Here is a 12,225-nt window from a genome sequence, read left to right as displayed (position 1 = left end):
TCAATTAATCAAATGGTTTCAGTTTTGAACCCTCCAAACACCAAAACCCACCACTAGGTTTGACAGACGCGCTGTTTGTTTTTAAATAACCAGAATAATACCACATATCAGAGCCAGAAAGTGTAAAAACAGAAACAAAACCATTGGGTTTGCAACTTCTTCATGCTTTCAGATGCACTCATCTAGTATTTGGTTGGAAAATTAACCAAATCTAAGCAGAAAAATCAGGAGATTTTGTCAAAATATGTTCACTTTGCATGTTTTGTTGAAAAGTTTTGCCAAAAAAAAAATGTTTGCTCGAGCCAGAATCTGTTTTTTAAAAAAATATCTTTAAAAAGTCCCCATTTTTCTCAGCACAAATGCAAAAACATCAGCGACTCAGTTGTTTCACAGGAGAAAAACTCTGGATTTTCTTTCAGCCAAAGTACAGGCACACATACGGAAAGCGACAATAATATTTTTTTTTTAAAAAAGGGTAAAAATGTAAATATATTATCTATAAGCCATCTTTTTTCCAGCATTTGGGACATCTGTGGTCATTTGGGAACATTCTGCACGTGTTGATTTTAGTTTTTTTCAATTTTTGCAAAACAAAAAACTGAAATACGTAAAATTCAATTCATTCTTGTTTTTTCTTTTCATGATTTATGGCGTTAGAAGTACGTTAAACAGCACAGAAGACATTTCTGACTTCTCTCCTTTGTGGTTGTGCTGTAGAGCTGCACGACTTTACATCACAGTGAAAAAAAAAATGTGACCGGAGCAAAAACTACATAGAACCTGGTTGGAGTTCAGAGGGTTTAGAGCAGCAAACATGTTAGATAAATACGATATCTGACCTGTAACAAGCAGATGAACTGAAAGGTGGCAGATACACTTTTATCTTCTATCAATACCTTCAGTCCTGCTCCTGTTAAACACACCACAGGGTTTTACTTTAAAGCAAAATGCTGTCGTCACGCAGATCCAAGAACACGAAACACAACCTCAAGCTGACTCGAACACTAAAAGAAGCTCCGGGACTCTTAAAAAAAAATCTGGAAAAAGTACTTCCTCTGATCTTATCAGTCTACAAAGCAGAATAACAGAGCGCTGCATTTCTTTGTTTTGGAAGTCGCTGATTGGTCTTTTTTTGTTGTTGTTGTTTCTGGATATAAGTGATTGTCCTTTTCTTTGTTTTCAGAGAGTAACCTGAATTCCTTGAGCCTGGAGCGCGAGTGTCAGATGTAATCACAGCTCGAGCCCAGAGCATCAAGTCGACTTCACCGCTACAAATAGAAAAAAGGGGGCAAAACTGCCCCAGGGCGAGGCGGCTGGGGCTGAGAGTGGTGGTGGTGGGGTAAGAGGGGGGAGTGGGACGGCGGTGGAAGAGGAGGAGGAGGCATTCTGGGGGGGGTAGCGTGCATGTTCACGCCCTTGTGTGTTGGTTGGTAGAGGTCTCCCAGGTCCTCTGGATGTGTGCATTAACAGAGGGGGGAAGGGGGGTCTCAAGACAAGAGGGCCAGACAGTGCAGCCGGAGGACAAATTGCCCCCCTCCCCAAAAAAAAAAAAAAAAAAAGTCGGTCACTGCACAATGCACACTGGCTTGTGATGGAAAAAGCAAAAGCGTGTGTGTCATGGGGGAGTAAGCTGGCACTCCAGGGGGGCTTCACCATTCTCCCAGGGCATCTCTTCATGTGTGTGTGTGTGTCCTGGGCCATTGTCCCCCTAAAAATGGCTTGATGCGGGGTGACAGAACTGGGGAGAGGAGCCCTGAAGTGAGAAAAAAAAAAAACCTGGGAGATGGGATTCAAAAAGAGGGAGGGGGGGGATGAGTGTGTTCTGCAAAAATAAAAAATTAATATGAGCAACTTTAATCTAACAGGACAACAACAACATCCACCTCATGTCTCCAAAGCTAAAAATGACACTTTTACAGACAAACATCCAGCCCTGGTGTTGCTTTAACAGCCCGTACGCCCCCATTCACAAAAAAAAAAAAAAAAAAAAGATTGACGCATGCAGAGAATTACCACCGCCCATCCCGAACCATTCACTCAAACAGCACTCTTACGCAGGGCCTTGCGCCTTCGCTTTTACGCATTTTTTCTCGCCTCTAACGCGGCTAAAGAGGTGCAGGGACACGGAGGGAGCGCTGCGTTAAACCCGTAGGCTGGGCCGTGCACTATAAATAGCTCAGCAACAATCGGCATAATAAACATCGCCTGTCCATTCCCCCCCTCTACACCACCACCACCTCCTTCCCTCCCTCCCCTCCTTGTTGCCTACACACTTCCCGCCCGCAATAGTGCCACAAACGGCGTGGAAACGTGCACATAAACGTCTTTTAAAACATGTGGAATCAGTCCTACCGCGGTCGGATGCGGCTCGGGCCCGCTCACAATGCAACAAACCCAAGAGGAGCGGAGTGGAAACTTCAGCCGGACATTGTTTTGATGAATCCTGTCTGTGCATCTCGCATCCCTGCCTGAAATATCAACACCGGAGTGCGCCTTCATCCACGGGGCTCACCTACGCGGGGCCAGCGGCAGGCCAAGGCGTCCCCGAACATGAGTCCCGCACGGGTTGCGCTTTTTTTTTTTGTTTTTGTGGCTTTTTCTCTTTTTTATTTCGCTCCCATCTCTGGGCTTTTTTCTCAGCGCCGAGAGGAGGGAGAGAATTCATCTCCTGACAGATTCCGCCATACTGGATTTTTGTTACAGCCCCAGCGTCACATGGAGCCCCTGCATTCACCAGAGGCGGGGTCAGCCCGATGAGAATGCGATCATCTCCGAGCGCGCAGCGTGATGCGTGGATCCGTGGCGGGGTTTGGATGAAAGCTGGCGATTACTGGCTGTGGCATTAATCAGGAAAGGAAAAAAAAAAAAAGAGAGCGAGAGAGAGAGAGAGAGAGAGAGAGAGAGTCTCTGGGCGTGTCCTGCGCTGTAATATTCCAGTTCCTCATGTAGTTAGTTTGAATAACTTCATCCTGTCACAGCTGCCTGGATGTGAGAGAAAACGGCTTTTTCCTTTTATAGATTACAGATTAGAAACATTTATGTCAATTAATAAACGTAAGGGCATCTGAGGTTATTTTATCTGTATTTGAAGAGTTAATTTGCAAAAACAGATTTTTAGAAAACTTGTTTTCTTGAGATAATATCAATCAAAGTGAAGCTGAGTGGATTTGACTCAACAACAGAGTTAACTTGATTGATATCGTCTCAGGAAGATGATGGAAAAGTGGTTTTTCTGAAGGTTTGTGAAGATGAGTTATCTGTTATGACAAATTAACTCTTAATCTGTTGTGATGGGCTGCTACCTGGGCCAGCTCTCTCTTGAATCTCAATGAGACTTCCTGTTTTAATAAATTAAATAAAAATCCTGCTTTTCAGAGTTTTTATCCTAGTTTCTTGAATTGTACCTTTATTGTTCATTCAGTGTAAAAAATACACTCATTTCTTTTTAAAAACTCTCCTTTTTAAGATCTCTTTTAATGTCTAACTGTTTAATTTTATTTTTACCTGCCTTCTATTCCTTGTTTTTTTTTAATCTGCTTTTTATTCAACTTGTTTCGTTCCTGTTTTTATCTTCTCCCCTGTTTAGCAACTTTGAGTATGTTGAAAAGCGCTACACAAAATAAATGTGTTATTGTTATCCACAAACATCCCATTTGATTCACTTGTTTTGTTTGTTTTGAAGTTGTTGTTGTAAACTTGCAGTGTCAAATAAAACCTATAACCTCCAACAAACAGCTCATATTTATCCAGCTCAGATTGTTCAGACCATTCACAATGAGCCTCCCAGCTTTCCAGGTTTATTCACTTCCTGGAGCTGCTAACTTTAAAATGCAAGAGTGAACACGAGAGTCTTCGTGCACACCCAGCATCTGGGGAACTCGGTGGGTTACTTTTGTTTTTGATGGCGAAGCCGCCACATGTTTTGCAGCTAATGTGGCTAATGTGGCTAATGCTACCATTAGCTTTGACTGTACGGCCGTAGGTCAGAGCTCTGTAACGCTGAGGGACGTCCAGAGATGGTGAAATTTGGAACCAATAAACAAGGACTGGGTGTGTTTCTGTGTTTTCATGTTGCCCGTTGAGCTTCACTTCAACCTAAACCCAGCTGCTGTTTACATCCATTAGCTTCTCTCCGGCTCTCTGTGCTCACATATGCTGGATTTTAAATTAGATGAAAATGCATTTACATTTTTTTCTGCTTCTGTTGTCAGACAACTGAAACTCTATGAAACAGGGACGACATGTTGGACCTCAGAGCCACTTCCAAGCTGCTGCTCTGCACCAATAAACTGCTGATTTTATCACCACAGCGTCAGCTGACAAACTCACCAAACACACGAGTTAAACAGCAGCTGACATATAGATGATATTTCTGTGTAAAATGATCACTCAGAGACACAGTCAGGAACAATAGAAAGTCCAGGCTGTAATCTGTCAGTGACAGATGGAGGAGAGTCTTTTTCCTGAAGGGGGCAGGACCAGCAGCAGCTCATTTAAAGCTACAGACACAGAAGCAGCCTGGTTAAACCTGGAGTTATACAGTCACGGTGAAACGAACCATCCCTGCAGTGTTTTGAGATTAAATATTGAAATACACATTCTAGGGACGTGTGAGACTTTAATCATTATGCTGAAAAACAGGCACATTTATTGCACACAGAATATTTTCTATTCTGTATATTTTGCACATTGCACATATTTGTGTTACCTCACACTAAGTCTTCAGTACGTTTAGTTCTGTGAATAGTTGTAAAAATGTTGTATGTTTAGCATTAGATGTGGGTTCTTGTCTGGGACACAATAATTTAGTGCACAGGGTTAATCGGTATATCTACCTACAGTATGGGAGCTTTAATAACGTCTGTTTAGGAGCTACTCAGGTGTTAGTTTATGTTAACCGGATGCTTCTTCATCCTATCTTTCTCCATTGTTTATTATGCTTTGTAACAGGCTGGTTTATAACAGCTTTAAATGTTGCTGTAGCAAAGGGGTGTCCAGTCCTGGTCCTGGAGGGCCACAGTCCTGCATGTTGTAGATGTTTCCTTCTTCCAACACACCTGATTCAAATGATCAGCTCATCATCAAGCTCTGCAGAAGCCTGATAACGATCCTGATCATTTGAATCAGGTGTGTTGGAAGAAGGAAACATCTGTAACATGCAGTGTTGGGGCCCTCCAGGACCAGGATTGGACACCCGTGTGGCTCTATGTACCTACAGCGTGCTTCGACTGATGCTGCAGAAATGTGTGGTTTTGCTGCATCGATTAAGCTTGTAAATATACCACCATAGCTGCTATGATCATCTGGAAAAAATATTGATAAGAACCTATAGATTGTATTCAAATCAATGAGACCAACAGCAGAGAGCGCGAGCAGATCAAATCCTTTTCAATAATCAATAGAAAACAAAGTGCTGCACATTTGAAACACACACAACATTTCTAACCTTCCTTTCTGTCATTTAACGCCAGCAGCAGCAAAATGAAACAAACATTTTTATCCAATTCCTGCTCATTGCAACATGAAGCGCCTTCTCCGCTGCCTGCTCTAATCCAATATTCCTTTATTTCCATTACTTTATATTTGATTTTGCATCTCGGCAGCCGCCCACAGGCAAACCTGCAACACCCCGGCCCGTTTCAGCTGACTCGATTACTGTAATATTCTAACCGGTTTCTACATCGGCTGCATCTGCAGGCAGAGACGGCGTTATTATTCACCCAGTGCAGGTCGGCTACAGCGCTCTGCTACCAGTTGACTCTGATCTCCTGCCTCCGCCGGCTTATTGGAGTTCGCAGAGACGTTTTGGAGGGATTAGATTCTGGGCCTGAGCGCCGAGCCAACTCACCAAAGAGCAGAAGTGTCCCGAAACACATCTCGACTTCATCACTGCCGGGTTTTGGGCCACTCTGGGAAGGAAAGAAGGATTTTACAAACAGAATTTTGTCTACATTTTCAACACTTATCTACCAGAATGTCATAGGTCAGATGGTCACAATAACAGTAATATCCTATTATATGATAAGCTGTGTGTCATTCAACACCATTGATTAAACACATCCACACATTTCAACATTTCCATTTTCCAACACAGATGAATTTTAGCGCCCCCTGAAGGAAAACCACCAGAGCCAAAATAACATGAATTAACATTTTTACAATTTTAACCAGTTTTATTACTGAAGGTTTGGTTTTCTCGAGCATATTGGGTGTTTTTGTTCATCAAATAGTCATAAAAAACAGGAATATTCAGACTGATCATGGTCATATGTAGACTCATTCTAACCGGAGAAAAACCCTGACGATCAATATCTAGGTTGGTCTGGTCCACTTGGATTGGAATAAGCTGACCAACAGATAGAAACTTCTTTCTCTCTTAACATTTAAAACAACTTAAATCTTACCTTCGACTTCTGTTTAAACCATTTATCCATAGATGTTAACCGTTTCCTGTTTTAAACTGAATATCTGTTATTTCTATATAACTAATGCGACGGTTTGTCCTTTATTTTTTGGCTATTTTAGCCGTTTATTACTCTTAACTAACCATTTTAAACTATTTATCCCAATTAATTTAACTATTTTAAACTATTAATTTAATTATTTTAAACAGTTTTAACGATTTTTTATTACTTTTAACAAATTATTTAAACTGTTAGCTTTAGCTGCTAGCTGCAGCAATTTGCCCTTATTTTAGCGTTAGCTTAGCTAGCTGTTTAGATAGCTCACTTGCTCGGAGGTTTTCAACTCTTACTGTCATAACTTTAAATAAATTGTACACACATATAATCCATAATGAGTCCACATGTAGTTTCTTTTATTAAATTTATGTTTCTGATTTTTTTTTCTTCATTTCCTAATTAGCAACTGAAGCCTCATCGTCTCTCAAAGCAAAGTTAGACATAAGTCGCCCTCAGCTGGGAATCCCTGTTTTTACTTCATAACATCCTTTAAACAAAGAGTTAGCTCAATATTATCTCTCCCTCCCTTCATGCACATCAGAGGTCCACCAGCCATTCCTCATCTTGCTCAAGGGCGCCTCGGCAGCCTCCCATGTTTAATTGTTGCGGCCCTGACCCCCCCCCCCACCATCACAACATTTTTATTGCTGCCAGCCCAGGACCTCCTCTTATTATTTTCTAACTCGGCCCCGGCTTTGTGCTGCTCCGCTACAACCTGCATTTATTAATCGAGGTCGCTCCTCCTTTGGAGTCCAGGGGAGGCCCGTTGGGACCGCCGTATCCATGGCAACAGAGGATTATAATTTGTGGATGAGCCACGGAGCCTCGGTTACGTAAGGCCGGCCGGTCTTGGAGGCATCTCTGATGTTGTGCTCGAGTAAGCTCCTCAGAGTTGTACGACTGTCGGCCGCTTTAAGTCTTAAGATATCATGGTTTCCCAGTTTGGTGACGGACTTCTGCCTTTAAAAATCCAAAACTACATTGAAAACTTTTGAAAAAAAACAAAAAAAACAAGCTTAAATAATGTCCACGGTGTTGCTTGAAGCTAAATGCTAACATATTCTAGTGGCGCCTCCAGAAATTTTTTATATAGATGACGCCAGAAGGGAATTTTCTGAGTTATATTATGTTGTAGTCGTATAGAGGCTCATTGAAAACTACATCAGTGTGAATGTTATGAAGTCAAGTACTGATATTGGTACATTTTAGCTGTTTGGGAAAAGGAGAAGAGAAACCGTAGATTATTTTTAGGGGGAAAATTCACCCACAGAAGAAGAAGCTTTGTTGTGATTGTACAAAAAAATACAACAGAATTTCCTTTGGCATCATCTTTGTAGCACCTAATATGGTCACAGTTCTTAGAAAATACAAGTTAAAAGGTGATAATAACAATAATAATAAAATAAATACTCTATCAAAAGTGCAAAACAACATTTGTTAGCAGAGTTATAGGCAAGACAGCCAGAGTGTATTCATGAATTCTGTGTGATTATAATTCATCAAACCGCTGCAACTTGTGGTGCGATTCAATATGTTTTTATTGTGTCTCAATCCAGTGACTAACACTGGCTCCACCTGATTGGACGAAGGCGTCACTAGTGGACCTTCTGCTCGTGGATTTTAAACCAGAATTTAGCTTATATGACGAAAACAGTTCAACAAAATTGTGTTTCTGAAAGCGCAAGAGGCGAAAATAAGTCATGCGGTTGCTGAATCCATCTGCATTTTGGATTGCAGTTAGTTTTAGAAGTATTTCGGGAGTTTCAAGGGGCATCAAGTGGCAGCCAGATTCACATAAAGTCGCTTCAACCTACAATAATGCTGCTTTCACTTGCACTGGGGCACAATTACTCAAAAGTAAATCAGCTTGAACCGTCAGATCAGAGGCACCGCTGACAAATTCACAGTAACGGTGCTGATAGCAGACCTAATATTGAGCTTGCTGTCATAGTTTCAGGTGTTAGCATGCTAGCGTTTGCAAATTAAAACAAACATTTTTAACTTGCGATGCTCAGGTGTAGTCTGAGCCTCACTGAGAATTTTGATGCAGGTTCGGATCAACAAATCTGCCCTTTAGTTAAACATGTTTAAATGGCAGCGCTCGTGTTCCTGCTGCTTAACTCCGTTCATGCAATTGGTTTGAAAGAATACAAACAAGCAGGAGAGACTTATTGCCCCTGTGGCAGATGAATAATGAGGTGTAATTAGACCACTCTACAAAGCGCTGTGGCAGGACCAGAGAACAGTCTGACGATCCGTCTGAGAGAAATGAATGGAAACCCTGTTCCAGGGCGGCTTTGAAAAACACCAAAACCTCCACTATGTGTTGTTAACCGAGCTGCTGCGATCAATAAACGGCTATAAAAGATGTATTAGAGTTAAGATTTATGGGTTTTTTTTTGGTTTTGTGCTTGTTTCTGTCGGGGAGCACAAATTGCTCTTGGACATCTGCATCTGTATTGTTTGTCTGTGGGCTTTTTGCTGACGCAGACGGGCATAAAACACTCAAATGTGTGTGTGTGTGCGAGTGTGTGAGTGAGCGCGTCCAGGGCAGTGATGTCAAAGCAGGGATTAGATTGGCTTATATTGCCCAGAGCAGCACATTTGCAATTCAGTGAACACACTCGCGTTGCCAAATCGCTGATTATGTTAGTTTAACTATTTTGCATCCAGGCTGGGGGGGGAGTCGCCGTCACCTCCTTCCACTTTAGATTTATGTCTCCAAGTCCGCCTTTGAAAGCATCTCAACCTTACATGGCGAGAAACACACGGATCCTGAGTGATGACGTTTCCAAAAATACACGGCCTGGAAGAGCAGCAGCAAGAAAGTCAACAGGCAGTAGTTCCTGCTCAGACCTCCGCTCTGCCGCCACAGCAGACACATCACACACATCGCACACGGCCTGCGGACCAGACCACTTGCAGCACACACACATCACACAAGTGGCTGTTAGTGGTTTGAGAAGGGAAGCCGTCGTCTCACCCAGCGCGCTCCCACATGAGTCAGACGCAGCGTGCAGACAAAGCCGGCTGCAGACCTCAGGGTCGTAAAGACGCTTTGCAAGCAGAGGAAGAGAAAGAGCATGTGATGGGACGGCTTCTAACATGCGTCCACGGCTTCATGTGTTGTTAATCCCCTTCTCTCTCCTTTGCTTGTGTATCAAAACGAAGCGTAAACTCTCTCCAGGACGCCTTGAAACCGGAGCGTTTAAGGAGAGAAAAAGGAGCCATAAAGAGTTCTTGTTAAAAAGCAGCAGAGTCGAGGCTTCTTACAGTCGAGCCAGTTAGTCTAAAACTTTCCATCAAAGCCACGCTGAGCTGCATGGAGTAATTACCTCTCACACAGCAGCAGCAGCAGCAGCAGCAGCAGCTCCCAGGCCTTATTACTGATCCTGTGTGTGTGTGTGAGCCAGTAAAGGTACATGGACAGATGAATATGCCTCCATGTCCCGGTCTGGCCCACTTTCCACGTGTGTGCCTGTAAAGTAAAAGCACCCCGGAGTGTCGCGCTTTGCAGACACAGACCAGCCTGCAGAGGTGATAAACCGAGAAATGTTGTTATGACGGGTGGCTGCCGGTCCGCGCCGCCGTGACGACGGCAGAGAGAAGCCCACCCAACGTGTCGGAGTGGGGTTCAGACGACGAACACGCCACTTCTAGCAACTTTGGATGCTTCTTTAAACCTGAAAATGTCAATTTTTGTAGCTGAAAATCAAGTCAAACTCTAAAGTTTTTTTTTTACTCCTGTCTCATTTTTCCTCACTGTTGGCTTGTTTTGTTTTTTTCTGCAATATGAAGCCCATGAAGAAGGAGAGAGAACTCAGACATACATATAATAAAGTTGAATGGCATAAATCTAAAAATAAGAAGAAATAATAATTATGCAAGTTGTTGTTGTGTACCACAGTTTCATGTCAAATTCTTTGTGTGTATGAGTTCATCTGGCAATAAAAGCTTCCTGCATTCTGTTTTCTATCCGCTCTGTGTGAACACTGCCTGCAGTTCAGTCCAAGAGTCCCAGAATTCTGATTGTTGTTCACAGCCGAGTCATGAATGGCTTCACAGTTGTGTCAAAGAGCACAGATTTTTAGTTTTGTTCTTGACAGATTTTGGTTTTTGGAAATTTCTCATTGATTTTGATTGAATATCTCAATTGTTAAGATGACATTTGACTCACCGCACATCAAACATGACTTGATCTTGAGAACATAGAAAATCATAAAATAGTTTTGACAGTTTCTGTTTCTGATAAATGGTTAAATGGTGCCATTTGGGAGGTTCAGAGGGTTAAAGTCATAATACTGAATAAATCTTTACATTGGTAGAAGTTCTGTCACCAAATACTCAACTTAACAAACAACAGATCAATGTAGAAATACTCCAAAACAACTGAAAGTCTTCGATTGAACAACTTTAGTAAAAATACAGAAGCATTATTAGATGAATGAACTTCATGCAGATGCAAAAATGTAAAAGTAGGGACTGTACATTTTAGTTGGTTGAGCTGGTTTTAATGACTTTTTTATAAATAATTAAGCATATATATTTATTATTGTATGATTAGAAAGAGGACAGAGGAAGAACATCATAATTTTACTTTATTTTTTTGTCATTTTTGCCTTTTTTGGGATAAAATATTGGTTCATTTGAATCATTTTTGTCTTTAAAAGAATCCAACCTAGAAGGTCAGAAGGGCAATTATGATCACCTGACTTTTCATCTAGCGCCACCATGAGGTTGAGTTCTCAATGTGTTCCCATCACAGCTAAAAAAAATTCCCAAAAACAACATGTAAAACTGCTCACAGGATATTCTAATAACCGTGAAAACACAAACTCATGACTGAAGGTTCGTTGAATGCTGCTCGGAAGCCTGAGTCACATGTTTTCTGAGGTCAAACCAGCTCATGAGCTCAGCTACGTTTACAGTACTCCCTGTAACTCTTGACCAAAGACTGTAAACTATAAAGAGGATTAAGCCCGTACGTTCGGCTGCTTTATTCAGTTTTACCGTCAAACGTTTAATTTATGAATGACACCGCCTTGAGGAGCTGCTAACCCTGAAAGAATTTCCCAAGTCTGGGATTTAATGGAGGCTGTGAGTGTCTCATGATGGTCGAGCTGCTCTTTCAAAAGCTTTTTCGAGGGGAAAATGCGGGACGACTTGCCATGTTTTAGTATAAAAACGACTTAATTTGATTATATGGGAAAATATCAACTCTTGGATCTGCGTTCGTATCATCCTTCAGAATCAACTGCCACGCAGCTGGAGCGAAAATGTCCAGAAATGTGATTCATATCCCCAAATTAATCTGACAATGTTGGAGGCTTTTTAAGTGATGTGAATAGGAGCTGAATGAAGTCCTTTGGCTGGTGCGACGGCCAGAGAAAAAAAAAAAAACACTGCAGAAGCAGATTGATGAAATAAAGAGGCTGTAACCAGCTTTGCAACTAATGTCATCTAACTTTCCAAGGTTCAGCGGGCTCTTCCAGCGTTAGTCATAACCGAACGGAGAGTTTATAAATCTCTCGCTCGCTGCAGATTCAAAACGTCTACATAACGTACACCCTGATGTTTCCACATCTCACCACATCATGAGATGGTTGTATTTTTCCAGGGAAGGCTTGAAATGGAGGGCCCGGGCAGCCAGTAAAACTTCTTTGGGCACGCAGTCGGTGAGTCCTGCCAGCAGCGTATAGCAGGAGGCATAAAACTCCAACCAAGAAACCTGAAGTCGACAAACTGTGTTAAGTGTTCATAAAAT

At 42.0% G+C, this 12,225-nt stretch overlaps 1 protein-coding gene across 1 annotated transcript in view; it reads right to left on the bottom strand.

The window, feature by feature from the left end:
- The window catches only part of LOC103361290 (histone deacetylase 4-like), a 79,879-nt gene extending 77,448 nt beyond the window's left edge, over positions 1-2,431 (bottom strand). Inside the window, exon 1 of the mRNA XM_008287331.1 lies at positions 2,353-2,431. The gene's annotated coding sequence lies outside the window, so the exon portion shown is untranslated. The remainder of the gene's footprint in view (positions 1-2,352) is intronic.
- Between the last annotated feature and the right edge of the window lie 9,794 nt (positions 2,432-12,225).

This window comes from Stegastes partitus, unplaced genomic scaffold (assembly GCF_000690725.1).
Source record: "Stegastes partitus isolate 25-593 unplaced genomic scaffold, Stegastes_partitus-1.0.2 Scaffold495, whole genome shotgun sequence".
Taxonomy (NCBI): Eukaryota; Metazoa; Chordata; class Actinopteri; family Pomacentridae; genus Stegastes; species Stegastes partitus.
This window is presented reverse-complemented; position numbering and strand designations above follow the sequence as displayed.